Source organism: Canis aureus, chromosome 1 (genome assembly GCF_053574225.1).
Source record: "Canis aureus isolate CA01 chromosome 1, VMU_Caureus_v.1.0, whole genome shotgun sequence".
Taxonomy (NCBI): domain Eukaryota; kingdom Metazoa; phylum Chordata; class Mammalia; order Carnivora; family Canidae; genus Canis; species Canis aureus.
In genome coordinates this window covers 25,880,390-25,907,528 of record NC_135611.1, presented here as the reverse complement: position 1 = coordinate 25,907,528, position 27,139 = coordinate 25,880,390, and the positions used below count along the sequence as shown (strand labels likewise).

The window sequence follows — 27,139 nt, the reverse complement described above, 5'->3', positions numbered from 1 at the left end:
TGATTACAAAATACTGTCTTTCTACTGTTACTTTTTTACTCTGATACTCTAAACATTCTGTTTGCTTTGGGCAGCATTTTATTTCATGATTGCAGAAAATGAAGTCTAGCAAGAAAAACTCTGCTTTTTTCATCATAATTGAAAGTGGAATTCAAATTGAAGTCTAAAATCCCAAATTGCTATATTTCTTTTTCAACATATGACCTATAGAACAATTTCAAGGTAAAAAAAATATACCCAAGATTTGTATCGTTTTCTGCTGTCATTTTTTAATAATCAATAATGAAATAATTTTTAGAGCTTCGGGAAAGCTTTAAATTACTTAGATGTAATTATCCATTAAATTAGAGTAGCCCTGGAACTCATTTTGATATCATTGATTTTTTTTTAGGCATTAAAAAATGAAAACCTTGAAATACATTTGTTTATATCCAACTGGATTTTATATAGTATGTTAGGTTTTTATAACTTGGCTTTCTCCATTTCTACTATCTTTGTTTTTTATTTCTATATTCACTTTCAAGATAAATCTTAGTTCTCTTAATAAGCCTGCCAAATATAATTTATTTGTTATGTAAGGCAAGCTCTTATTGCAATAGGTTGTAAGATTTACAACTGAATGAAATTTGCAAGGTTTAAGAACGAAGTTCTTTTCTTTAATGATAAACAGGAAATGTTAGGACTGAGTAATATTTTCCACTCATATAGCAAATAAAATTTTCCAACAGATTGTTGGTTCCATCACATTATTTCAAAGTATATTTATTCCAAGTTGCTAGAAAATATTTGTTCTTCAGCTTGAATTAATAATTATATGAAATTCATTTGTGATAGGAGATGTTCCATTAATAATCCTGAAAAGAGATCACAAATGTTAAATTTTTATCCCTCATTGTTTGAAAGCTTAGGGAGTTTGTACCGTACACTGTTTCTTAAGAGAATGCTTAGATTTTTCCTCCTTTTTAAATCAATTTTGTGTAAAGTCTGTGTCTCTCTGACCTGACTTGACCTAAGATTTGAAAATTGCATTTAATTAAGTGACTTGATGTTCTTCTTCTTTTTTAAATTTAAATGCTGGGAATTAAACAAAAAGTATTATCTAATGTGTATTTGTTTCATTTTTTTATGTAATATATACTTGTTACAAGAAGAAAAAAAGTGAAGTGTATAATAGTGTCCTGCTTTCCCCAGATTCCAGTTTGGAGTTAACCAATGTTAACACATTTATTTGTGTCCTTCTAAACTTCATGTTCAAGAAAGCACAAAATTATATCGGATTTTATTGAGTTTATCGCCTTTCTTTTTTTAAACAAAAGGAGGATCACTGTACATATGATTTAAGATTTGCTTTTTCAAGTTACCACCCATATAATTGCAGGTCAAAAATATAAGAACACTTTTATTTTAATATTTGCATGACGAAATCCCCTAATATGTATAAACCACAATTTTTGTAGCCATTTACAGTTGATTCACATTCAAGGTGACTTAAATTTTTTCTACTGTAAATAATATTTTAATAAATATTCTCATAGTGGTTTCATTTCTGTAGGATAGATTCCTAAATGCATTGAGTTAAGGTTATAGGCATTCCAAATTTTAATATATTTGTCAGATAACTTTCTAAAATTCACACACTAGCAATGTGTGCAGATTTCCTCATTCCCCCTCAAGACTGAGTATTGCAGTTTTTAAATTTATTGGCTACTGATACGTGAAAGCTGACATTTATGATTCTTTCGACTTGCTTTTCTCAGACTACCAGTGAGACTGATGCTCTTTTTATTTATATTTCTTCAGTGAATTTGCTGTTCAACCAATTCATTTTTAAAAAATCCTTTTATTGAATTACATACATAAAAATTCACACACACTAGTACACAACTCATTGGATTTTCAGAAGATGAACTAATCATGGAATCAGAATTAAGATCAAGAAATAAAACATTACGGGTCCACCAAAAGTGGCCTCTCACTTCCTCTTCCAGGTCCTGCCTCTCTCCAGATATAACCACTATTCTGTTCTGACTTCAATCATTTTGCCTCTTTTGAACTTTATGAATTTTGGACTCTTTGGTGTCTGGCTTCTTTTACTCAATATGATGTGTGAGTCAGCCATGCTTTTGAGTAGAAAATAGTGTGTTCATTTTCATTTTTTATAAAGTTTAATTATTGAATATACTAGAATTTTATATTCATTTTGTATCAGTTAGCTACTACTGTGCACCAAACTGCCCCAGAATTCAAAGGCTTTAAGCAAATACACATTTATTGCAGTTTACAGATCAATAAGGGAGTTCTTCTGTTTATTGCATTGCTTTCTCATAAGTCTGCAAGCTGCTTGGGTTGTGTAGGCAGTACATGAATGGTGACTGGGCTTTTTCATATAATGGGAAGTCACCTCTTTGTAGGCTGGTCTAGGAGGTTTCAGATATGAAACAAGATCTATTTTATAGTATGTATCATATTCTCCAGAAGTCTAGACTGAGCTTGTTCAGATGGTGGTGGCAAGATTCCAAGTGAGAAAATAGAAACTCTAAGACCATGTGAGGCGTGGTCTTGGGACTGGCACACCATTACTCTTGGCCCAAGATACAGTTCTAACCAAGTTACAGGACGGTTTTTCATAATAGTTCATCTTTTTTACTATTAGATAATATTCCTTTGTATGGATATAGTACAATAGGTTTATCCATATTCACTCGATGGATATTTGTGCTTGTTTCATTTTGGGACTATGACTGATAAAGCTGTTATGAACATTTGTGTATAAGTCTTTGTATGAACATATGCTTTCTTTTCTCTGGATGTATACCTAAGAGTGGAAGGCCTGGGTCATATGGTATACAGTGTGTTTACAATTTTTAGAAGCTGTCAAACTGTTTTCCAAAGTGTTGCACTATTTTACATTCCCAGAAACAATGTATGAATGTTTCAGGTGCTCACATCCTCACCATCACTTGGAATAGTCAGTCTTAAAATTTTAGCCATTCTAATCATTGTATCTCATTGTGATTTAAATTTGCATTTCCCTAATAACTAAGGATGTTGAGCACCTTTTCATGTGCTTATTTACCATTCATATATTTTCTTTGGTGAAGTGCATCTTCAAATCTTTGTCCATTTTTAAAAATTGGATATTTGTTTTCTTATTATTGAGCCTTGAATAGCTTTAATAGCCTGGATAACTAACTGTTTACCACATATTTGATTTGCAAATATTTTGTCTTAATCTGTGGTTTGTCTTTTCTCATGTAACAGTGTTTCTCAGAACAGAAGTTCTTAATTTTGGTAAAACCTCATCTTTTTTTATGATTATGCTGTTGGTGCTGTAACTAAGAAATTTTACCTAACTCTAGATCATGAATATTTTCTTATTTGATTTCTCTAAGCAGTGTTTTTAATTTTAAGCATAGAGATCTTATACAATTTTGCCAAACTTATTACTAAGTATCTAATATTTTTGATGCTATTTTAAATAATATTTATCTCCATTTCATTTCCTGATTATTTGTTACCAATGTGTACAAATGATTTTTGTATATGGATCTTGTGTCTCTTGCTAAACTCACCTACTGGTTATAGCCTTATTGTTGGAATTTGGATTTTCTACATGAATCATCATATCATTTCAGAATAAAGGCAGTTTTACTTCTTCCTTACTGATCTGATGGCCCTTTTTCTTTCTTTTTAAAAATTTCATCCTTATTACATTGCATAGAACCTCCAGTATAATGATGGATAGAAATGGTGAGAGTGGATTCTTTGCTTGTTCCTTCCCTTAGGGTAAAAGTACTCAGTCTGTTATCATTAGGTGTGTTGTTAGTTATATAGGCTTTTCTGTCACTACCCTCTTATGGTGACTCCAATTGTAAGTATATCAGGCTGCTGCTAGTTGCCCAAAACTCACTTAAAATACATTTCTTTAGTCTTTAGTCTTTTATTTTTTTATTACTCTATCTTCAAATTTGCCAGTCTTCTCTTTTTTATTATCTACTCTGTTCTTAATACTATACACTAGTATACAGTGTATTTCTAACCTCAGTCATTGTAGTTTTAATCTCTAAACGTTAAATTTGAATATTTTAAAAATATCTTCTCTAGCATGTCTCTAACATATTCATTTTTGATCTATCTTCTGGGACATATGAAACACAGTTATAATCTCTGTTGCAATGTCCCTGTCTACTATTTCTATCATTTGCATGAGTTCTGGTTAGTTTGGTTTGAATCTTGTCATTATGGGCTTTATTTTTCTGATTCTTTGTGTGATGCCAGACATTTTTAACTTACTTTACTGGATGCTGGATATGTCCATATTTTTATAAAAATTTTTGAGCTTTGTTCTGGGATGTTGTTAAGTTACATGAAATCAGACCTTTTGGGACTTATTTTTAAGCTTTGTTAGAAACTCACTTTACCCACTGCAAGGCAAACCCTTCTGAGTACTTTACCTAAAACTGTGTGAATTATAAGATCTTCCCCTCTGCTGGGGAAAGGCTCTATTTTCTGCACTGTGATATTTCTGTCATTATTTCTTCTAATTCTTTAGAGTAATTTTCACCTGATCTTGGGTAGGATTTTTAAGGATGATTTTTACCTGTGTGAGAGGATCCATGCTCAGTAATACTTGAAGCAAACCTAATGTAGATGTCTTGAGTTGTCTCTCTGTGCATGTCTTTTCTGCCCCCATTGTTATATTCTGTGGGCTGTAAGCTACTTTGCCTCCTTGGGCTCCCAATTTGATCTCAACTCAAGGAGAATGCCAGGCCCTGCCTGAGTTTCACTTTTCTGTGCAATAGCCTAGAAACTCACCTTGGACAATTAACTGAAGAAATCGTTAAGACTTACCTCATTGTTTCTCATTTCCCAGAGATCACTCTCCATCTCTGCCCAAAGTCCACTGCCTTGAGACAATGCTCAACATCATTACTTATTCAGAAACTGCAAAATAAAAGCACACTGGGATACCACCTGCATGAATTGCCATGTGAAAATTAAAGAGTTGGCAAGATGTCGAGAAATTGGAACTCTAATATACTGCTGAAGGGAATAGAAAGTGGCACAAACACTTTGAAAAATCATTGGGCAGTTTCTTAAATAATTAAATATACATCGTTATGTATTCTGACAATTTTGCCATTAGCTATGTAGCCAAGGGTCATGAAAGCATATGGCCAAAGATTCATAAAAGAGTATTCATAGCAGCTTTCTTTATAATTGCCAAGAAGTAGAAACAATCTAAATGTGTATTAATATGTGAATGGATAATGTGTATTAATAATGTGTACTAATCTAAATGTGTATTAATAGGTGAAGGTGGTATATACAAACAATGGAACACTACTACTCTGCAATTAAAGAGAATTAACTATTAGGACATAAAACCAACATAGATTAATCTGAAAATAATTATGCTGAATGAAAGACACCACAGGAAAAGAGTACATATAACATGATTCCATTTTTCATAAAATTCTAAAAAAATGAAAGTAATCTATAGTGACATGAAGCCATTTAGCAGTTTCTTGGGATAAGAATGAAGCATGGAGGGAAGACAGTGAGGGATTGCCAAGGAGCATGTGGAAACTTTTGGGGATAATGTGTATATTAGTTATCTTTATTGTGGTGATGGTTTTATGAGTATATATGTATGTCAAAACTTAAGAAATTTTATACTTTGAATATATGCACCTTAGTGTATGTTCAATTATATCTTAATAAAAGTGAAAGAAATGTTGTTTTGGCGGTCATAATGATATTTTCATTTTCAGTAATTCTTCCTTATTGTTCTATCACATACTATTTAACTCATCTGTAGAGTTTCAAAGTTCAATTATGTGTTTATTCTAGAAATTCTATTGGTTTCTTTTTCAAATATGCTAACTCAATCTTTATCTTGCTCATCTTTGCTTTTTTATTTTTGGATATATTTTTATTGGAGTTCGATTTGCCAACATATAGTATAACACGCAGTGTTCATCCTGTCAAGTGCCCCCCCACAGTGCCCATCACCCAGTCACCCCAACCCCCCACCCACCTCCACTTCCACTACCCCTTGTTCATTTTCCAGAGTTAGGAGTCTCTCATGTTCCGTCACCCTCTCTGATATTTCCCACTCTATTCCTCTCCTTTCTCCTTTAATCCCTTTCACTATTTTTTATATTCCCCGTATGAATAAAACCATATGTTTGTCCTTCTCTGATTGACTTACTTCACTCAGTGTAATACCCTCTAGTTCTATTCATGTCGAAACAAATGGTGAGTATTCGTCATTTCTAATGACTAATATTCCATTGTATATATAGACCATGTCTTCTTTATCCATTCATCTGTTGATGGACACCGAGGCTCCTTCCACAGTTTGGTTATTGTGGACATTGCTGCTATAAACATCGGGGTGCAGGTGTCTCGGATTTTCACTGCATCTATATCTTTGGGGTAAATCCCCAGCAGTGCAATTGCTGGATCATAGGGTAGCTCTATTTTTAACTCTTTGAGGAACCTCCACACAGTTTTCCAGAGTGGCTGCACCAGTTCACATTCCTACCAACAGTGCAAGAGGGTTCCCCTTTCTCCACATCCTCTCCACCATTTATTTTTTCCTGTCTTGTTAATTTTCACCATTCTCACTGGTGTGAGGTGGTATCTCATTGTGGTTTTGATTTGTATTTCCCTGATGGCAAGTGATGTGGAGCATTTTCTCATGTGCTTGTTGGCCATCTGTGTGTCTTCTTGGTGAAATTTCTGTTCATGTCTTTTGCCTATTTCATGATTAGATTATTTGTTTCTTTGCTGTTGAGTTTGATAAATTCTTTATAGATTTTGGATACTAGCCCTTTATCTGATATGTCATTTACAAATATCTTCTCCCATTCTGTAGGTTGTCTTTTAGTTTTGTTGATTGTTTCTTTTGCTGTGCAGAAGCTTTTGATCTTGATGAAGTCCCAATAGTTCATTTTTGCTTTTGTTTCTCTTGCCTTCATAGCTGTATCTTGCAAGAAGTTGCTGTGGCCAAGTTCAAGAAGGGTGTTGCCTGTATTCTTCTCTAGGATTTTGATGGATTCTTGTCTCACATTTAGATCTTTCATCCATTTTGAGTTTATCTTTGTGTCTGGTGTAAGAGAATAGTCTAGTTTCATTCTTCTGCCCGTGGCTGTTCAATTTTCCCAGCACCATTTATTGAAGAGACAGTCCTTTTTCCAGTGGATATTCTTTCCTGCTTTGTCGAAGATTAGTTAATCATAGAGTTGAGGGCCCATTTCTGGGTTCTCTCTTCTGTTCCGTTGATCTGGGTGTCTGTTTTTGTGCCATAACCATACTGTCTTGATGATCATCTATTGAGAGGATCATAAGGTTCTTGTTTTTTCTCTTGTTGATATGATCTATCATGTTGATTGTTTACTAGTGTTGAACCAACCTTGCATCCCAGGGATAAATCCCACTTCGTTGGTGAATAATCACCTTAGTGTACTGTTGGATCCTCTAGCTGGTATCTTGTTGAGAATTTTTGCATCTGTGTTCATCAGGGATATTGGTCTATAATTCTCCTTTTTGGTGGAGTCTTTGTCTGGTTTTGGAATCAAGGCGATGCTGGCCTCATAAAATGAGTTTGGAAGTAGTCCGTCTGTTTCTATCTTTCAGAACAGCTTTAGTAAAATAAGTATTGTTCTTCTTTAAACGTTTGATAGAATTCCCCTGGGAAGCCATCTGGCTTTAGACTTTTGTGTCTTGGGAAGTTTTGAAGACTGCTTCCATTTCCTGCCTGATTATCAGCCTTCTCAGGTTTTCTATTTCTTCCTGTTCCAGTTTTGGTAGTTTGTGGGTTTCCAGAAGTGCATCCATTGCTTCTAGATTGCCTAATTTATTAGTGTATAGCTGCTTATAATATATTTTTAAAATCGTTTGTATTTCATTGGCATTGGTTGTGATCTCTCCTCTTTCATTCATAATTTTATTAATTTGAGTCTTTTTTCTTTTTAATAAGGCTGGCTAATGGTTTATCTATCTCATGAATTCTTTTAAGAACCAACTCCTGGTTTTGTTGATCTGTTCCACGTTCTTCTGGTCTCTATTTCATTAAATTCTGCTCGAATCTTTATTAACTCTCTTCTTCTGTTTGGTGTAGGTTTTATTTGCTGTTCTTTCTCCAGTTCCTTTAGATGTGAAGTTAGCTTGTGTATTTGAGGTTTTTTCCAATTTTTTTAGGGATGCTTGCGATGTATTTCCCTCTTAGGACTGTTTTTGCTGTACCCCAAAGATTTTGAATGATTGTATCTTCCTTTTCATTATTTTCCATGAATCTTTTCAATTTGTCTCTAATTACCTGGTTGACCCATTCATCTTTTAGCATGATGCTCTTTAACCTCCATGTGTTTGAGTTTCTTCCAAATTTCTTCTTGTGCTTAAGTTCTAGTTTCAAAGCATTGAGGTCTGAAACTGTGCAGAGGACAATCCCATTCTTTTGTTATCGATTGAGACCTGATTTGTGACCCAGTATGTGGTCTATTCTGGAGAAAGTTCCATGTGCACTTGAGAAGAATGTGTATTCAGTTGTGTTCGGATGTAAAGTTCTGTAAATATCCGTGAAATCCATCTGGTCCAGTGTATCATTTAAAGCTTTTTTTAAAATTATTTATTTATTAATGAGAGACACAGAGAGAGAGAGAGTGGCAGAGAAACAGGCAGTGGAAGAAGCAGGCTCCATGCAGGGAGCCCAATGCGGAACTCGATATCAGGTCTCCAGGATCACATCCTGGGGTTAAGGTGGCGCTAAACTGCTGAGCGACCCGGGCTGCCCTCAAGCTCTTGTTTCATTGGTGATGTTGTGCTTAGCAGATCTGCCATTTGCTGAAAGTGCTGTGTTGAAGTCTCCTACTATTAGAGTATTATTATCTAAGTATCTCTTCACTTTGGTTATTAATTGATTGATATACTTGGCAGCTCCCACATAGGGGCATAAATATTCATGGTTCTTAGGTCTTCTTGTTGGTAGACTCTGTAAGTATGATATAGTGTCCCTCTTCACCTCTTACTACAGTCTTTGGGATAAACTTTAATTTATCTGATATGAGGATTGCCACCCCAGCTTTCTTTTGAGGACCATTTGAATGGTAAATGGTTCTTCACCCTTTCATTTTCAGGCTAGAGGTGTCCTTAGGCCTAAAATGATCTCTTGTAGACAGCAAATAGATGGGTCTTGCTTTTGTATCCAGTTTGAAACTCTGCGTCTTTTATGGGATCATTTAGCCCATTCATGTTCAGAGTTACTATTGAAATATATGAATTTAGTGTCATCCTAATACCTATTCAGTCCCTGTTTTTGTGGATTATTTCTTTGGGCTTTCTCTTCTTTTACAGGGTCCCCCTTAATATTTCTTGCAGAGCTGGTTTGGTGGTCACATATTAACTTTTCTGCCTACCTTGGAAGCTCTTTATCTCTCCTTCTATTCTGAATGAAAGCCTTGCTGGATAGAGTATTCTTGGCTGCATGTTCTTCTCATTTAGGACCCTGAATATATCCTGCCAGGCCTTTCTGGCCTGCCAGGTCTCTGTGGAGAGGTCTGCTGTTAATCTAATATTTCTCCCCATATAAGTTAAGGATCTCTTGTCTCTTGCTGGTTTAAGGATTTTGTTTTATCTTTGGAATTTGCAAGTTTCACTATTAAATGTCAAGGTGTTGAACAGTTTTTATTGATTTGGGGGGGACCTCTCTATCCTGGATTTGAATGCCTCTTTCCCTCCCCAAATTAAGGAAGTTCTTAGCTATGATTTGCTCCAATATGCTTTCAGACCCTCTGTCCCTCTCGGTGTTCTCTGGAACCCCAGTTATATGTAGATTTTTCCTTCTGAGGCTATCATTTATTTCTCTTAACCTTTCCTCATGGTCTTTTAATTGTCTTTCTCTTTTTTCCTCAGCTTCCTTCCTTGCCATCAATTTGTCTTCTATGTCATTCACTCTTTCTTCTACCTCATTAACCCTTGCCATTAGGACCTCCAGTTTGGATTGCATCTCATTTAATTGATTTTTAATTTTGGCCTGATTAGATCTAAATTCTGCAGTCATGAAGTCTCATGAATCCTTTGTGCTCTTTTCTAGAGCCACCAGTAGCTTTATAATTGTGTTTCTGAATTGGCTTTCTGCATAGAATTATAATCCAAATTCTGTAACTCTGGCAGAGAGTACTGTTTCTGATTCTTTCTTTGTGGTGAGTTCTTCTTTCTAGTCATTTTGCTCAGTGCAGAGTGGCTGTATGAATGGGCTGAGTCAAGAATATCAAACACAACCTAAGTAAATTTCACCTTAGATGATTCTGCCGAGGTCAGAGACCAGAAATTGAAAACAAAGATCAGAACGAAATAAAATAAAAGGATCACTAAATCTATAAACAAATTTTAAAATAAAGTAGTAAAAAATAAAAGGCCAAGAACCCCAAAGAAGAGGAGAAAAAAAAAAGAAAAAAAATAGGAGAAGAGAAAAGAGGGGGGTTCTGGGCGATGGTGGTGGTGATGAAGTTGTAGTGGAGGGAGAATGTAGTGTACCTAAGGGGTCCTAGAGGGTGGTCCTCTTGATCTGAGTATATTAAGTTTTGTATGTTAGAAGATGCTCAGTCCCATATTGATATAAACCAGAAATACTTGTAGAGAGCCCCACCATTGACCACCAAAACATAAATGAGATAAAAGGGGGGCAGAATGGGAATGAGGAATCTCACAGAATGAATTAGTATGGTATACCACTTGGTTCTGGGTGCATGCTGGTCATGTTTTAGAAGGTATTAACTTCCGCTATTTTAGAACAAAATGAGGCAGAGAAAACAAAATACACAAATAAAAAAAAAGTATTTTGTGTATCTCCCAAAATTAAGTTGAGTAGGTAGAAGGGAATCTAGAAGTGGAAAATATATCTAGGATCTGTAATTGTAGAAGTATGAAAGTCAAAAAGGAAGAATAATAAAAATGAAGAGGTGGTAAAATATTGTAGTTAAGGTGGGAAAAGAGAAAATAAATTGGAAATTTACAGTCTGATATAAAAACGAGTTGTACTGGAAAAAGGAAGAAAAAAAATAGGATGGGTACCCTCTGGTTCTATATACTGTAAATCCTTAGACTTCCCCTGGAGCTTCCAGCGCTTCTTGGTTCATAACTTGCTCTTCCCCTGTCCTTCCAGCTGGTCTTCTGGGGGAGGGGCTGCTGTGCTGACTCTCAGGTGTGTGCACCTGGGGGAGCTGCCCCGTCCTCTGCCAGGTGCCGGGCTCAGTGGGAGCTGGTTACCTCGTGAGGCCCCTGTTCCCTGCCTCCCCCCCCTCCCCAGGCACAGTGACACCAGGAGGAACAACAACACTGGCGGGGGCCAGCTCTCCAGCCCTGGAGTCTGCTCCCGCAGTAACTACCGCAATCTCCAGGACGGCACTGGCCTGGATGTTCCAGGGGCTGGAGGGAGGCCCTGATCTGCTCAGCCTGGGGGGTCCCGGCAGCAGGAGCATCCTGGCCGTTCTGTGCCTTCCCCGCCTCCGCCTGTCCCGGGGGAACTCGGGATCCTGGGCTGTGTCCCCCGGCACCCTGGGATCCAGGGTCTGTGGTGCCGGAATCACGCTCCTAGGCGGGGCTCCTGAAGGCAGCAGGTGCAGCCCCCTCTGCGTGGAGCCCCCCCCGACCCCCGGCTTCTCCCCGAGGCCCGCCGGACGCTCCAGCCCTTTACCGAGCTCAGCCCGTGGTGTGGGGCGCTCTCCCCCGGGGCCCCCCTCTGTTAGTGAGGAGACTGGAGGCCCCACTGCCCCTCCTGCAGTTCTGCCTGAGTTCCCTGCTGAGCGCTTTTCCTTCAGGGAATAATCTGGTGCAGATTTTTTAAAGTTCCTGCTTCTCCCAGGCCGGGCTCTCCTGTCCTGGAGGCTCCCGCCGCCCCCACTTAGCCCAGCTCCTCACGGGGCCCCTCCCCCACTGGATTCTTTTTTTTTTTTTTCCTCCCGCCTTCCTACCTTGTTAGAAGTGAAAACCCTTCTCTCTGTAGCATTCCAGCTGTTCTCTCTTTAAATCTCAGGTCTCATTCATAGGTTTTCAGGATGGTTTGAAAGTTATCTAGGTAAATTGGTGGGGCCAGGTGAATTGAGGACCCCTACTCCTCCGCCATCTTTCCCTGCCCCCCCTTGCTCTTCTTTCCAAGCCCATCTTTTATTTCTTTAAAACATTTAAATATACTAAATAACATTTTAAAAAATGAAATATAAATAGTTATTTTCTATTTTATGTTTAATAATTCCAATGACTCAAGTCCTTGGAAATCTAAATATGTTGTGGATAGTTTCTTGTTTCCCCAAGTGTCTGTTAAGTTTTTCCAAGTTAATGTAATCCATGGAAATCACAAGGTACTGGACTAGAGGATGCTCCTTCCAGGAAGTATTATATTTGTATTTGGTTTTGCCAGATGCCAGGGGATGGCAACTCATGAAGTATCCTTTCTTTTCTTGGCTTGGAAATTCCCCAACCATGCAGGACTATAAATTTGCATCCTGCTGCCCCATGAGGGTGGACCTCTGTTTACACATCTCCAGAGGAGAATATGTTATTATTTTCTTCTACCCATGTCTTAGTCAGTTCAGGCTTCCATAACAAAGTACCATAGACAGGTAACAACAGAAGCTTAATTCTCACAGCTGTGAAGGCCAAGATCAAGGTGCTGGCCGGTGGGTTTCATTTGCAAATCTCTTCTCTTGGCATGTAGGCAGCTGCCATTTCACTCTGTGCCCGTATGACCTCTTCTTTGTGTAAGGACGGGGTGAGGAGGGGGAGGACAGCAATTTCTCTGGTGACTCTTATGAGGGCATTAATCCCATCATGAGGACTCTACCGTCATGACCTCATCCAACCCTAACTACCTCCCAAAGAACTCATCTTCAAATACCATCTCATTCAAAGTTAGGGCTTCAACATATACATTTGAGAAAGGGAAGACAAAGGCATTTGATTCATAATAACCCAGAACTATGGCAGAGACAGACAGGTTTTTTCATCTGCTGCCTTTGTTAAAGGTTAGATTTTCTTTTTCTAGTCCACCATTTTACTGGATTAGTATGAGCTTGGAGGAGGGTTCAGGTTCTATGTTTAACTGAAGTTGAGGGAGAGGTATGTCATGTTCAGTCCTGCATCATTGACTATCCTGTTCTGCGGCCATTATTCCTGGAGACTCTAGGATCATAGTATGACATATATTCCCACAGGAGCCTTAGTTTCTGTTTTTATCACTCTGATTTCAACTTTATATTCTTTTTCTTTTACCTTTGGGAAATCTTCCTTAACTTCTCACTGAGCTTATCAATACATTTCAAGACACATTTGTTTTAAGTCTTGAGAATCCAGATGTCTTTCAACTGAGAGATGTTCTGAACATTTAGTTCTACTAGAAGTTTAAGTTCCAAAGGATACAATTCAGTTTTGCCAGATTCAGGATGAGAATGCTGGAATGCCATGACCAAAGGGACAGAGAACAGGTATTCCTGGTAATGTTTGGGGATCTCATGATAGGACCACAGAGAGCATGAATTACAAGTCAAGAAAAGAGTCTCTCTTGAGGCACAGAGGGACTATTGGGTTTTGATTGGAGAAATGATATTATTTGTTGTAGAGATTTTAGAATACAGAGGATGAGAGCCAGGAGTTTAGCCTGGACATGTTGGGACAATGTATGTGAGAGGGAAAAGCAGCCTCAGTTGGGAAAGTGGCCTTGAATATAAGGAAATGCTCACAAGGTTTGTTGTTGAGGGAGAAATTGTAACCCTCCCAACTCACTTGATGTTGGGGATTAAGACTTTTAAACAAATCTGAAAGAAGTGATGGTTCATGGAGAAGGAAAAATGAAGAATTCTCTTTTGAAACTATTATTATAACTTGATTTATCAGTTCCTTTTTCAGTTTCTTCTTTTAACTGCCAAGAAAGGAGGTTGGCCACATTTCTGAAACTGCAAAATTCTCTTTGAATATCTGCGCTGGTTGTAAATTATGACATTTAAATTGAGTGTAGCTTTTATCTGATTGAGAAAAATGTGGAATAAATCAACCATACTTTTTATGTTACCTTAATAGATCCATTTTTTAATGTAATTCTAGAACTACAGACCTGACCTGAGAATATTTAAACTCTGCTAAAAAGTATTAATTGCAAGAGGTATTTTGGGTTTGATTTAAAGAAGCTGACCAGCATATTTAGGAAAAAAGGTAGATCAGACCTGTTAAGGCTAACAACCTGAGTTTGTACTTGACACCCACCTTAATGGTTGGTTTGGCAATTCAGGTCACCATGAGCATCTGGTGAGAACAGAGATATGTGCTGGTTCAAGTAGGGCAAAGATGAATAGCAAAGTTGAAATGACAAGATGTGAACTAATTCTGGATGGTTTTTATACAAATAATATTATACTATTTTCCCTATATTTAAACTTTTCAAAGGTAAGCAAGCAAGCAAATAACCTCAAAGATGAATAAAACATCTGCTTTGCTTTCCAGAAACCTGCATCTAGAAGAGACATATTTATTTAAATAGCTGGAAGGCAGCGGGACACTTAAGGGCTTTGAAAAGGTGAATTCAGTGTGAACCTGTTTACTAAGCTAAGCGAAGGCTTCGTGGAATAGGGGTTATCCACCTACGGTGGGGATTCACCCACAGAAGTCCAGTTTAACTCAACTCACAGTCTGACAACTCACACTTCAGTTTGCTGTCTTTTTTTCATGGAATTGCCCTAAAAATGAGCACTCCTTTTTATGGAGGCCTCATGTTAAAACACATAAAAAATGAGAAAGGAGCCAGAATTACAAAAGCCATCCACTGGTATTCATTTTTTTGCTTAACTTTCTTGAAGTATAAAAGATTATACATATATATGTATATGTATATATATGTGTATATATATATATATATATATATATTTAACGATTTTATTTATTTATTCATGAGAGAGAGAGAGGCAGAGGGAGAAGCAGGCTCCATGCAGGGAGCCCAACGTGGGACTCAATCCTGGGTCTCCACAGATGATCTTTTTCACTTTTTAAATCATCCCTTTTCATAACCAGAGGGCAAAACTTCATTTCAAAGATCAAATGGCTATTTGGGTGCCTCAGTTAAGCACCCAACTCTTGATTTCAGTGAGGGTCATGATCTCAGGGTCCTGGGATCCAGCTCCCCTCCTTGGGCTCTGTGCCTCTGTGCTCAGTGGGGAGTCTGCTTCTGCTTGAGGATTCTCTTTCCCTCTCTCTCTGTACCACCCCCTAACCCATGTGCTCTTTCTAAAATAAGTAAGTAAATTGTTAAAAAACAATCAAATGGCTCTTTGAAACATACCGTAACATTAAAGTACAAAATTATTTTGAGCCTATTTCAATTCCTTTTCTTTCTTTCTTTCTTTTTTTTTTAGATTTTTAATTTATTTATTTATAATAGACATAGAGAGAGAGAGGCAGAGACACAGGCAGAGGGAGAAGCAGGCTCCATGCCAGGAGCCCAACACGGGGCTCGATCCTGGGATTCCAGGATCATGCCCTGGGCCAAAGGCAGGCGTTAAACTGCTGAGCCACCCAGGGGTCCCTTCAATTCCTTTTCTAACCCTAACTTCCCTTTCACACCCCATTGCAGCCTGTTCAGAAAAGAAAGGAGATGGTCAGCCCTGGTGCCAGTCCAAGCCTGCTACATAGCAGCTATTTAAGTTTGTTCATTTTACTTTACTGTACCTCAATATCCTTGCCTGTAAAACGAAGACAGTAGCACCTATCTCCAGGTTGGGTAAAGACTGAATGAAGTGAAATGTGATAATATGTGTAATGTGCCTGGTACCTATAAATATTCACAAGTGGTAGCTATTGTTGATGCCATAGAGCTTACATATTTTCTATGGGACTCATCTTTTTGCCTGACCATAAAGCATTAGCCCCCTCACAGCTGTGCCATGCTTATCCTTGGATTTTCAGCCCTAGGCACAGTTCCTGGTAGTGGTACGTAGTGAGCATTTGTTGAATTAATGACTTGAATCTAGATTTAAGTCAATGATGGTGAGTTGCAAACAATGTTCAGAAAATCTCTTATCCCCTAGACAAATAAACTTTGAATGTGTGATACTGTGGATTATGTATCTAACTTCAGAGCCTAACTGAACAGTTTTGCTGTGCTACTTCTGGACACTTCATAGAGCCAAAACTCAGTAAAATAATGATTTGAAGACCTACATTTGTATCAGTTCTAAAGCAACATTATTTTATATCTTAGAGAATAACAGCATCAGTTTCTCCTTTCTTATAAGATAAAACAGAATATACTTACATTTACATTTAATTTAAAGTTAAAGAGCAATGAATTCTAGACCTCTCAATAAAAGCCAACATAGAACTTTACAAAGGGCAATGTTATTAATTTGTATTGCCTATAGTTAGATCTAATCTTTAAACTATGCCTGATAAAATAAAAAATAACATTCAATGATTATTTTCCTAGTCTTAGAAGAAAAAAAAGGTAGTTCATTTATTAAATTTCTTCAGGAAATATAATCCTTAAATTGTAATAAATAAATGCTAAAATGATATACTTTATTTAAAGCTGCTTAAATTATTGTGATAAATCATATTTAAACACAAGTACTAGAAATTTCAGGATGTGAAAATAAGTTTTTAAAAATTAGTTTTAAAATACACACAATTAAATTGGTTATTTTGGTTTGTAAGTTGTATTTGAGGAAAGAGAAGTTGAGTGGTTTCTCTTTCCTCTAATTTGGGGTTGTGGCATTTTATCATTAGGATCATCTGTTAGTAATTGAATTTTGTCCTTACATGGATGAAATTATTAGGCCTTTAAACTATAAAAGAAAAAAATAACCATGCACAACAACAAACAACAAAAACAAAAAGCAGACTAGCAACTATTACTTCAAAAGAGACCAAAAAAACCAAACAAACCAAAAAAACAGAAACCCCCCAAACAACCCCGAGAAATAGAAAAGTTTTGATGCAGAACCAAGGAAGGTCACAAGGTCTTTGCAGTGAACCACATATGCTGACATCTGCCATTGGGCTTGAAGTTGACAACAGGTTTGGGGTAGAAAATTCTTTCAGTTTTTCTAAGAACCTAAAGACTCAGAAGATTCAATTGGGTTCAGAGGATCAACATGTCGTCCTAGAAATCGAGCCCCAAATACATCCTGGTCAATTATTTCTCTAAATAACAAATTTTCATTTAAAACATTATGAGAGGAAACAGATTATTTTGCCCTGTGTAGGGAAATAAACAATTTTGAAGGTTTTTGGAGACTGTATTATATGATTAAGTATAATAGCATAGCATATATATAATACATATATAATATTGCAGATAGATTATGCATGGGAAATACTAAAACTAACATTTGATGAATGCTTTGCAGATACCATGACCTATGAGGAGTTTTCCAATGTCTTCTGTAATTCTCATGATCTCCTTGTGAGGTAGGAGATAGAGACTCACATATTAATTAGCTTCTCAGGGACATTCAGCTAGTAAGTGATAGAACCAGAATAAAAAAAAATATTATAAAATTAATATTTGTTCACTGTAAAAATTCAAATACCAAGGGATATGAAATCAAAAGCAAAAAGCTCTAACTTCTACCATTCAAGTTCTACTTCCTATAAGCCAAATTAATATTTTCTTGTATTTTTCTGAAATTTTCTATACGTATGCAATCATATCCTTTTAGGTCTACTTCTGTGTATATTCTCATCACTCTCTCTTTATATATATATAAAGTACATATATATATATAAAGTAGTTTATTTTGCTTTTATTTTTAAATATCAATGGGATTACCTTATTTTTTTGACACTTGCTTTTTTACATTTAATGGTATGTCCTGGAAATGCTCTATTACACAACGTATAGAACTATTTAATTCTTTTGTGATTGTGTGGTATGGTCCATTGTCTAGATGTAATATAATTTAATAAAGAGCAACATTAAATTTTTTCAGCTTTATATCATTTACGAACTTTCCGTATTAGTCTACTTAGGTGGCCATAACAAAATACCATAGACTAGGTGGCTTAAACCACCAAAGTTTGTATCTCATAGTTCTGGAGGTGAGAAGTCTAGGATCAATGTGCCAGGAAGGTATGTTTTATTCTGACGTCTTATCTCTTGACTCAGTAGTCATGGCTGCCTTATCACTACATTAAAGGATCTAGACCTTACTTGACCTAAATGTTGCAATGATTTTCTTTATTGTTTTGGTAATTTAATGTTTACTTATCTTTGCTCAGGTGAGGGCTGCTTCCGATTCTTTCCTCTATTAACCTTTAATTTACTTCTCCAGGATAAGAGATGGGTCACATAAAATAAAGTTGTAGTGTCTATGCATTTTATTGCATAAGTCTGTCCCCCCTGTTGTTCTGGGATGTCAAACTATGTTCCTATGAGGAGTTCCCCCTTCCTGCATTCTTATTCTCCACAAAACATGTTGATCCCTGTGTGTTTCTCCACTCTACATTTGGATTGGCAGAAATCCATATACACTCACACTTTTTTTGCTGCATTGAAATGCATGTATTGACTAATAAAACTGTGGGGAAAGTTCTCTGAACCATTTTCTGCAGTATGAAACAGTAAAATCCTATCTACTTTATATGAACATTGAATCCCATGAATTGCCATGGTTTGAAATGCAAATTAACCTGAAAAAGAATTCAACTTATTATTTAAAAATAGCTCATACATGTAAGCAATAGCATACTAAAAAATAACTAGCAAGATTTAGTCTTGATGTTATCTTTTAATTACAACAGATAATTACAACAAATAATAAAGGCCTTGAAGAAGTCTCCTCCACATAATGAATTGTTAACAAGTGGCAAAACAGTGAGTTGCTATTCCAACGAAGGAGAAAAACCCATATGTAATAATTACATTCAATAAAAAAAGATATATATTCTGGGTTGTACAGAACTGAATATAGTTTTCAACTGCTTGATACAATTATAATGTGTTAAGCACATTTTCTCCTTTACGTTTTACAATGAATTAAAAAAATGATTTGTATATTCATTTCATAAATAAGAAAACTGAGTTTCAGTAAAGGTAAACAATCTGTACCCGGTCACACAGCTAGTAAGTACCAGATGTTGAATTCCAAACCAAGTCTTTGGCTTATGCTACCACATAGCACTGCCTCCTGAAAGAAGCTTAGAGAAACAAGGCAAATATGTGCCAAAATAATCAGAGAAGGCATCCAGGAGAAACAAAACCAGGACTTTCAAGAGTGACTAGGAGGACATATTGGATGGAATAAACACTGAACAAAAGTATAGAGGCAAGAAAAATATGGTGCATATGTAGTAGGAAGAGATTCCGGTATCTGGGCATTCATGCATATGGGACTGTGTAGGTCACATGCAGCAAACCACATAAGATCTTGAATGTCAGGAAAAGAAATGTAGACTTGATTGGCTATAGGATGGGTGGTGTGAAGCCATTGAATATTAGTTAGATTAACGAGATGAAAAGTGATTTGGGAAGATTGGTTGGGATGGGGAGTGTTGTCCAGAAAGCAACCTCCTAAGCATCTAAGAAGACAAGTAGGTGGCTGGCTACTTGTGTAATTCAGGTGGGATATCTGGAACTGTGGACTAGAATGGATGCTGTGCCTAGAGAATAACTTAAAAAACATTTTGAAGATGGGAAATATAAATTAGGATGATTCATACTGCTTTGGCATGTCCTAAATATTCAGTGTTCTCATGTGAAAAAGTGTAATTTTCAAACACATTATAGAACTCAACTAGTTATTTTGGGAACTTCCTTTTGTGTTTTTTTCAGAGTCTGAATTAACATAGCTTCTGACTTAATCCAGATTTGGGTAGTCATCTCAGTTTTCATGGTCTAAAGAAAGGTGACTGAAGAAAACAATTGTCCTTGATAATAACTATCAGCATAGAACTCTTTTATTTCAACTGAATGTTGCTTGCATTTATTTCAAATAGATTCCTTAGTCTAGAGATTTATGATGTTTCATGAGCTACAGCTTCATTTTGAACTTTGCCCTTAACATTGTGTGGTCCTCACTGTTAGGCTATTTTCCCTTGTGGTAGAAAAATAGCAGCTCCAACTATTGAAATAGCACATTCTCTTTTGTGTTTTGGGAGGACAGCTCTTCTGTCAGTCACCATCTAAAAGTCCCTGTGATTTGACCAATATAAATTCATTTCAAGGATGGGATCACATAGATGGGTTTAGGCTACTCAAGGGAAGTGGGAATCATTCTTAGCCAAATGGTGTGGCTAAAAATTTCAGGACCCTGCTAAAAAGTCTTCTGCAGGAATTGATGCTGGAGTGCAACCAAAAGTTATAATTCTTTGCCCTTAACTTCTTTACCTTTCTAGAATATAAACTAGGACTGTCAGATTCACGTGTGATGCAATGCATCTTTGTTTACTTCTTGGTATCTGACAAAGAGCCAAATACATGGGGTACTTTTTATCTTCAGTTAATTAGTTGAGTGAATGAATGAAATGGATGGATGGAAGCCATCTTTTCGAGAGACAGATTTTCAGGAAAGGAAAATTTATATTCAAAACTGTGCATAAATATACATAAGAAACGTCAATGTAGTTGTTTCTTTTGGAGAAAGGAGGGAGATCACATTTCAGAAAAAGATCTCTGTAGAGAAAATACTGTCATACATGTACAAATCTGAAAATCAAGTCCTAAATAAATTGACATGGCACACATAAATATGTATTTCATATGATTACATTATTTTGCAACAAAATGTGACCATGGCAATATTTTTTTTTTGCCTGAATATTTGTAACACACAATCTTAAAATTAGATTTCAAAAAACTGGAGTTTGTGAATGGGCTACCTGTATAGATTTGTTATCTATTTGAGTGCCAAGTTAAAAATGTATTTAAAACCCAGAATCCAGCTTACAAAACAATACATCCTTCTCTGTGCATCTGTTAGGTGTCTTTTGCTTCAGATGTGCCAGCTATTTGATTCTCAAGTAATCTTATAAGTAAACCAGATTAACATTGACATACTTATAAGGAAACTGAGTCTGAGAGAAGTTGATTCTTTTTTAAGGTGGGAATAAGTAATACTTGGTCTTTTAGCATGTTCATAATAATGGTATTACGATATATAAATCGTATTGCAATATAAAAATGTGTCAAATCCATTGTTGTACACCTGGAATTTACACATTGTTATATGTCAAATATACTTCAAAATAAATAAATAAATAAATAAATAAATAAATAAATAAATAAATAAATAAGAAGGTAATGGAACAAGATTTAAACCCCCAGGATTGGATTCAAACCCCCAGAAATGTGGTCCAAAAAATGTTCTTCCATTATGCTCTGTGTATTACATTGGGTTCTCAGATGCAGTCTCTTGAGACAAGGATTTATGTGCAAATGACTGATTAAGGAAGTGCCAGAAGAGAACACGAGGTGGAGGAGTAAGGCGAGGAAAGGGAAAAGCCAAGGGTGATATTGCATTGTATTTCCAGCTTTAACCTAATCCCATTGTCTTAGTCCACATGAGTGCTCTAAAAGAATACTGTACACTGGGTGGCTTACAAATAACAGAAATTTATTTCTCACAGCTTTGGAGTCCAAGATCAAAGTGCCCACAGATTTGGTGTCTGTGAGTTCCAGTTCCACATAGATGACCATCTTGTCACTGGGTCCTTATGTGGCAAGGGGGGCAAAGGAACTCTACAGGGTCTCTTTTATAAGGACATTGATTGCATTCATGAGAGATCTGCTCTCATGACTTCATTGTCCCCCAAAGGCCCCACCTTCCAATACCATCACCTTGGGGGCTAGAATATCTGTATATGGACTTGAGGGGGATACAGATATTCAGCCCATAGCACCCACAGAAAGCATATATTTTGTTTAGAGTTTGTCCCATCTGGCCCAAAGGTGCTGGACATTCATACTGCCTTCCTCTCATTTTCCTCAGAGTAATGTATATTTCCTGGCATTTCTTGCTCCCTGCAAAGTGAGCCCAAGATCAGGCCTTTGAGGAAAGTCACAGATGCGAGTGATTAGAAATAAGGCCCCAGAACCTGGGTGATAGGTACACAGAAAAGGTTAAGGGAACCTGAAGTGACCTTGGTAGAGCACTGACACTGTCTCATCTACTCCCCTACTATTAAAGATACGAATATATAGTGTGGTAGTTAGGAGTACCAATTCCTGATCTAGTAGTCAAATCTGGGCTCTGACACTTGGGCAGGTTTCTTAACTTACATGTATGTTATTTTCTACATTCATAAAATGTATGCTAATTCAGTTACCTGAGCTCATGAGGTTGTTACTGTATTCATCTAGTCTATATATAGTCTAGAGCATGAGAGTCTGATTGAAAGGAAACTAGTGTGCTGTGACTTGCTCACAGTCATGTCACACAGCTGTTTAATGGCACAGCCAAGAGAACTCAGTCTCCGGACCTCCAGGTCTTTCACTACTCCTTGCTGGCCATTTAGGTATTAATGTAACATTTCTCAGAGGAACTAGGTGACCTCTAGTTTATTGAATATCTCAGTTAACTGAACGTTAATATTTGTTAATATAGGTCTAAAAGCTACTTTAGAGCTCATGAATAATTTATTAAAAATTCAAAGAACAGTAGACACACTGAGAATGCTGTTACAAACTTTCTTAAACATAATTTTCTGCCTTGTTTGTTTTTATATTCTTGAGTTGTTTGGCAACAGAACCTAATTAATTCACATTCATAAATAAATGACTAATAATATTTTAAGTTTCTCAAGGGTAGTTGCATATCCATTGAGTAAAATAGCCTTAATAATGCTTGCTTCGGCAGCACATATACTAAAATTGGAACAATACAGAGAAGATTGGCGATGGCACACAAATTTGTGAAACATTCCATACTTTTCAACAATTTACTTTGAGCATAGAGATTAGTAGGAATGTAATTCATAAATCTATGGCCCCATTCCGGTATTTTGTCATGACATTTAAAGAAATACAAAAATAATAATGTCCTGGCCAATCAAAACTCACATGGCCCTATACTGAATGCCTCTTCTTGAACAATACATTTTGTCTCCAAGATCAAGAATTGACAAAACTCCCAGTGTTGATACAATACCAACATCAAATTTTGATACTGCATTTTCTTTAGAATTAATAGTTGCTGTGACTAGATGAAAAAAAATGCTTTAGTGCTTTTAAAAAACATTATAATAAAGAAGATGTGACCTCTCCATACAATGGAATATTACTCAGCTATCAGAAAAAACAAATTCCCACCATCTGCTTCGATGTGGATGGAACTGGAGGGTATCCTGCTGAGTGAAGTAAGTCAATCGGAAAAGGACAATCATCATATGCTTTCACTCATATGGGGAATATAACAAATAGTGAAAGGGATTATAAGGGACAGGAGAGAAAATGAGTGGGAAAAATTAGAGAGGGAGACAAACCATGAGAGACTCCTAACTCTGGGAAACAAAGTGTTGTGGAAGGGGAGGTGGGTGAGGGGACAGGATAGCTGGGTAATGGGCACTGAAGAGGGCACTTGATGGGATGAGCACTGGGTGTTATGTCGGCAAATTGAATTTAAATTTAAAAATTAAAAAAAAATGTATAATAAGCCAAAACTCCGAATGTGTACGTAAGAATGCTGAATAGAGGAAGAGGGAGTCTAAGCATAGAAAGTTGCTGCCCAGCCTGCTTTGTGTCTAGTGACTCTTGGGCTCTAGCTTCTGTCAGTTGATCCAACACTTTCTCTACTATCCTCCCCCTTTGCTCTGGGGCACAAGCCCAGCATTTAAAAGTGTTTGGAATGCTGGACTTGGATTGTCTACCACAACTTCAGAGGCAGCACAATTTAGGGAAAATTTTTTTTTTCTTATCAGTCCTCTTGAGAATTCATACTGTAACAATAGTTCTGGGCAATACAGCTGTAATCTTGCAACCAGATCCAATCTGAATAAATGGTTCTCACTGAAATTTCTCCTTTCAAATAAATTGGGAATCGAAACTACTTTGTTTTTAGAGCATCAAGAGCCTTTGAGACATTACAGTTGATTTCAGAACATACATTATGGTAATAAAACTATGCAGTAGAAACCTTAAAATCTGCTGTTCTGATAAATGTAGTCACTAGCTTTTATGTTGAATTGCACTTTGAATAAGTTAAAAAGAAAATGTTAAGGTTCTGAATTCATGGTTTCACGGCCATTATATTTTAAACAAATGCAAATAAATGAAAAGCAATGACACTCTGAGACCACACATGTGATTGTATATCATACCATTTGAAAACACCTTATTGCACAAATGAATGAAAACCAAAGTTAACCATTTGGCTTAAAAATCATGTAGACTGATGCTGCCTAATTCTATTCTCTAATGAGGGATCAGGAGTTGAAGGAATGACACATCTTCAAACCATGTTAAAGTACAATTCCCTGGTGGGACACTTCACTTATTCACAGTCATTATTCAGCCTAATTAAGTTGGAAACTCATATTCTACAGGAACAAGGATACTAAGATTCATACCACTAATTTTTTAAAGATTTTATTTATTTATTCATGAGAGACACAGAAAGAGAGGCAGAAACACAGGCAGAAGAAGGAGGCTCCGTTCAGGGAACCTAATGTGGGACTTGATCCCCGGTCTCCAGGATCATGCCCTGGGAGGAAGGCAGCCGCTAAACCACTGAGCCAACCAGGCTGCCCCCATACCACTAATTTATTTAACATGATATCATTGTCTACATTTCACAACTATTTTCAGCATAAAAACATGGGTCAGTTTTTTTTTTAAGGTTTTATTTATTTATTCATGAGAAACACAAAGAGAAGGTAGAGACAGGCAGAGGGAGAAGCAGGCTCTCCATGGGGAGCCCAATATGGGACTCGATCCCTGGACCCAGGATCACGCCCTGAGCAGAAGGCAGATGCTCAACCTCTGAGCCACCCAGGCATCCCAATGGGTCAGTTTTGATACATGTTTGTTACTGATGAAGAAGCAGATTCACTGAACTATTGTGGGTTGTGGTCATCGTCAGTGGCATCTGGGGTATGTTTTGTGAAACTGAAGTCATGGAAGTTCTTTTTGTTGAGACCCTGGTGTGGTTATTTTAGATGTTTCAATGGGTATCAGAATGGTGACTGTCCCAGTCTTGAAGACTGATGAAAACAGAGTTGTAGACTGCTTCACTGTGCTGGTAGCATACTCATCTATATGGCTGGAAGTCACAGAGGTGATATTCCATGAAAGAATATTAAAAAAAAACATTAAAACTGGAGCTATGACTTAGGGAATTAATATTCCCCTTCACTAGGTTCCTAGTCACACATAAGTCTTTTAAAAAGCCCCTCAAAATAAGCCAGCCGTAATACTAAATACCTAGGTGGACTATATCAGGAATCAGTAAGCAAGGGAGAGAGACTTTTGTGTGTCTTAGAGGGGTGGTTATGTTTCCATATTGCTTTTCAGTGGCATTTATGGAAGTAATTTTGTTATTAATGGACCCAGATCCAATTAAGAATTATAAATAAAACGAAAGAGTAAAATGAAAACAGACAAAATAGTTTTATGTGGCAAAGTTCCTGGGGGGAAAAAAAAGACAATTTCAGATACCATGTGTATAGAGCACACACAGAACTGATGAATTGATGATATATATTTACTTGTGTTTGATTATTAATTAGGACTTTTGATTGCAAATAACAAAAACCCAACTTGAACTAATTTTTGAAATAGGAATTGACCAATGAAATAAGAGGAAAGATTGAACAAGTAAGCCACAGAATGACAGAGATGCAGTTGATTTTAGTAACAACAGAAGTATTCAAACTCTGCTGAGGCTACCTCGTCTTTGGAACTTTTCTGTGCATCAGCTTTATTGGATCTCACTACACAGGACTTCTTTCACAATGCCCAGCTTCCAAAAGGTGACAGGTGCTTTTTCATAGTTTTAAAATCTCAAGAAAAGATTGATTAGTTGGACATTCATTCCTGAACTGGTCAATTATGGTGGACAGAGCTTGGCCACACATGAACATGGTAGTTTCCGTAAGAATTCAGAATTGCAGTAGTGGGTAAATTATTTCCCAGAGATCTCCTGTCCCTCGGTTCCTTCCTTCATTCCTTCTCTTCATCTCTGTTCCACTGAACTATCACTTCCTGAGCTATAGCTGCCAAGTCCATTCAAGCTGTGGCCCCTTGACACCACTTCAGCAAGTCAGGTTGTGCTTTGAACACTGACCTTTCTCAGAGTGGATTACTTGTGATATACTGATACCATTTTCTTGCTCAATTTGGTTGTCTCTTATAAGTTGAAAATATTGTTATGCTAAAAGAGATCTCCCCATTTAAGATGAGGATGAGGGGGATGAGATGGGTAGATACTACCTAGTATCTTATCATAGTCCCATGAGCATATCGGCATAATTTTATAACCATTTGTCTACACTGCTAGTTCTGGCTGAAATGTTTTCATAGGCAGCATTGCATTATGAGTCAGATGCCCTTTGGATAACCTGTGTCAGAGATGGTTTACTGGCTTTTACATGGACATCACCATCTGCTGCCTGTGCCTGGGGTAGGTATGTAAAAGAGGGTGCCAGGAACAAGAATGGGCAGGAAGAAAAGTGATAGAGATTTATCAGATTTCCAGCTCATTACACATTCCACCCATCACCTGTCTTCTTTTGTTTTAATTTTTAATTTGTTGAATTGCAAGTTGCTTTTATAGAGCTATGTTCTACTCATGTTTCAACAAGCAATGTCTTAAATGGGTAGCCTTAGTATTGGAAAATTGCTCATAAGAGCTCTAATAACCTCCTGTTTTTTTCACATTGAGCTCAGTATACTTGAACAAGTCCAGAAGGGCACTCTCTCCCTTTTTTATGCTCCAAAATTAAAAACAAAAGGAAGATATATATATGTGAATACATATATGTTTATCTATAGGTAATGAAATTTATTTAACTCTCTCAAGAACACTTGCATATTCGTCAAGTAAAATAGGCTTAAGACTAAGTAACTATATGGAATCATTTAGCAACAAGCATGTAAGGAGGGGAAACAATGTATGTTTATAATAAGTTTATGTCCCAAATAAATGCAGGGACAATCATG

General features: G+C 36.8%; 1 protein-coding gene, 1 long non-coding RNA gene and 1 pseudogene across 2 annotated transcripts in view; all 3 read left to right on the top strand.

Moving 5' to 3' along the window:
- Positions 1–27,139, top strand: part of MOXD1 (monooxygenase DBH like 1) — a 95,566-nt gene that overhangs the window by 34,244 nt on the left and 34,183 nt on the right. The gene's annotated exons all lie outside the window — the stretch shown is intronic.
- Positions 390–5,740, top strand: LOC144311198 (uncharacterized). Its single transcript, XR_013376773.1, has 2 exons — positions 390–449; positions 4,874–5,740. It is a non-coding gene; the product is annotated as an uncharacterized LOC144311198 (long non-coding RNA).
- LOC144289403 (U6 spliceosomal RNA) lies at positions 22,826–22,916 on the top strand (annotated as a pseudogene).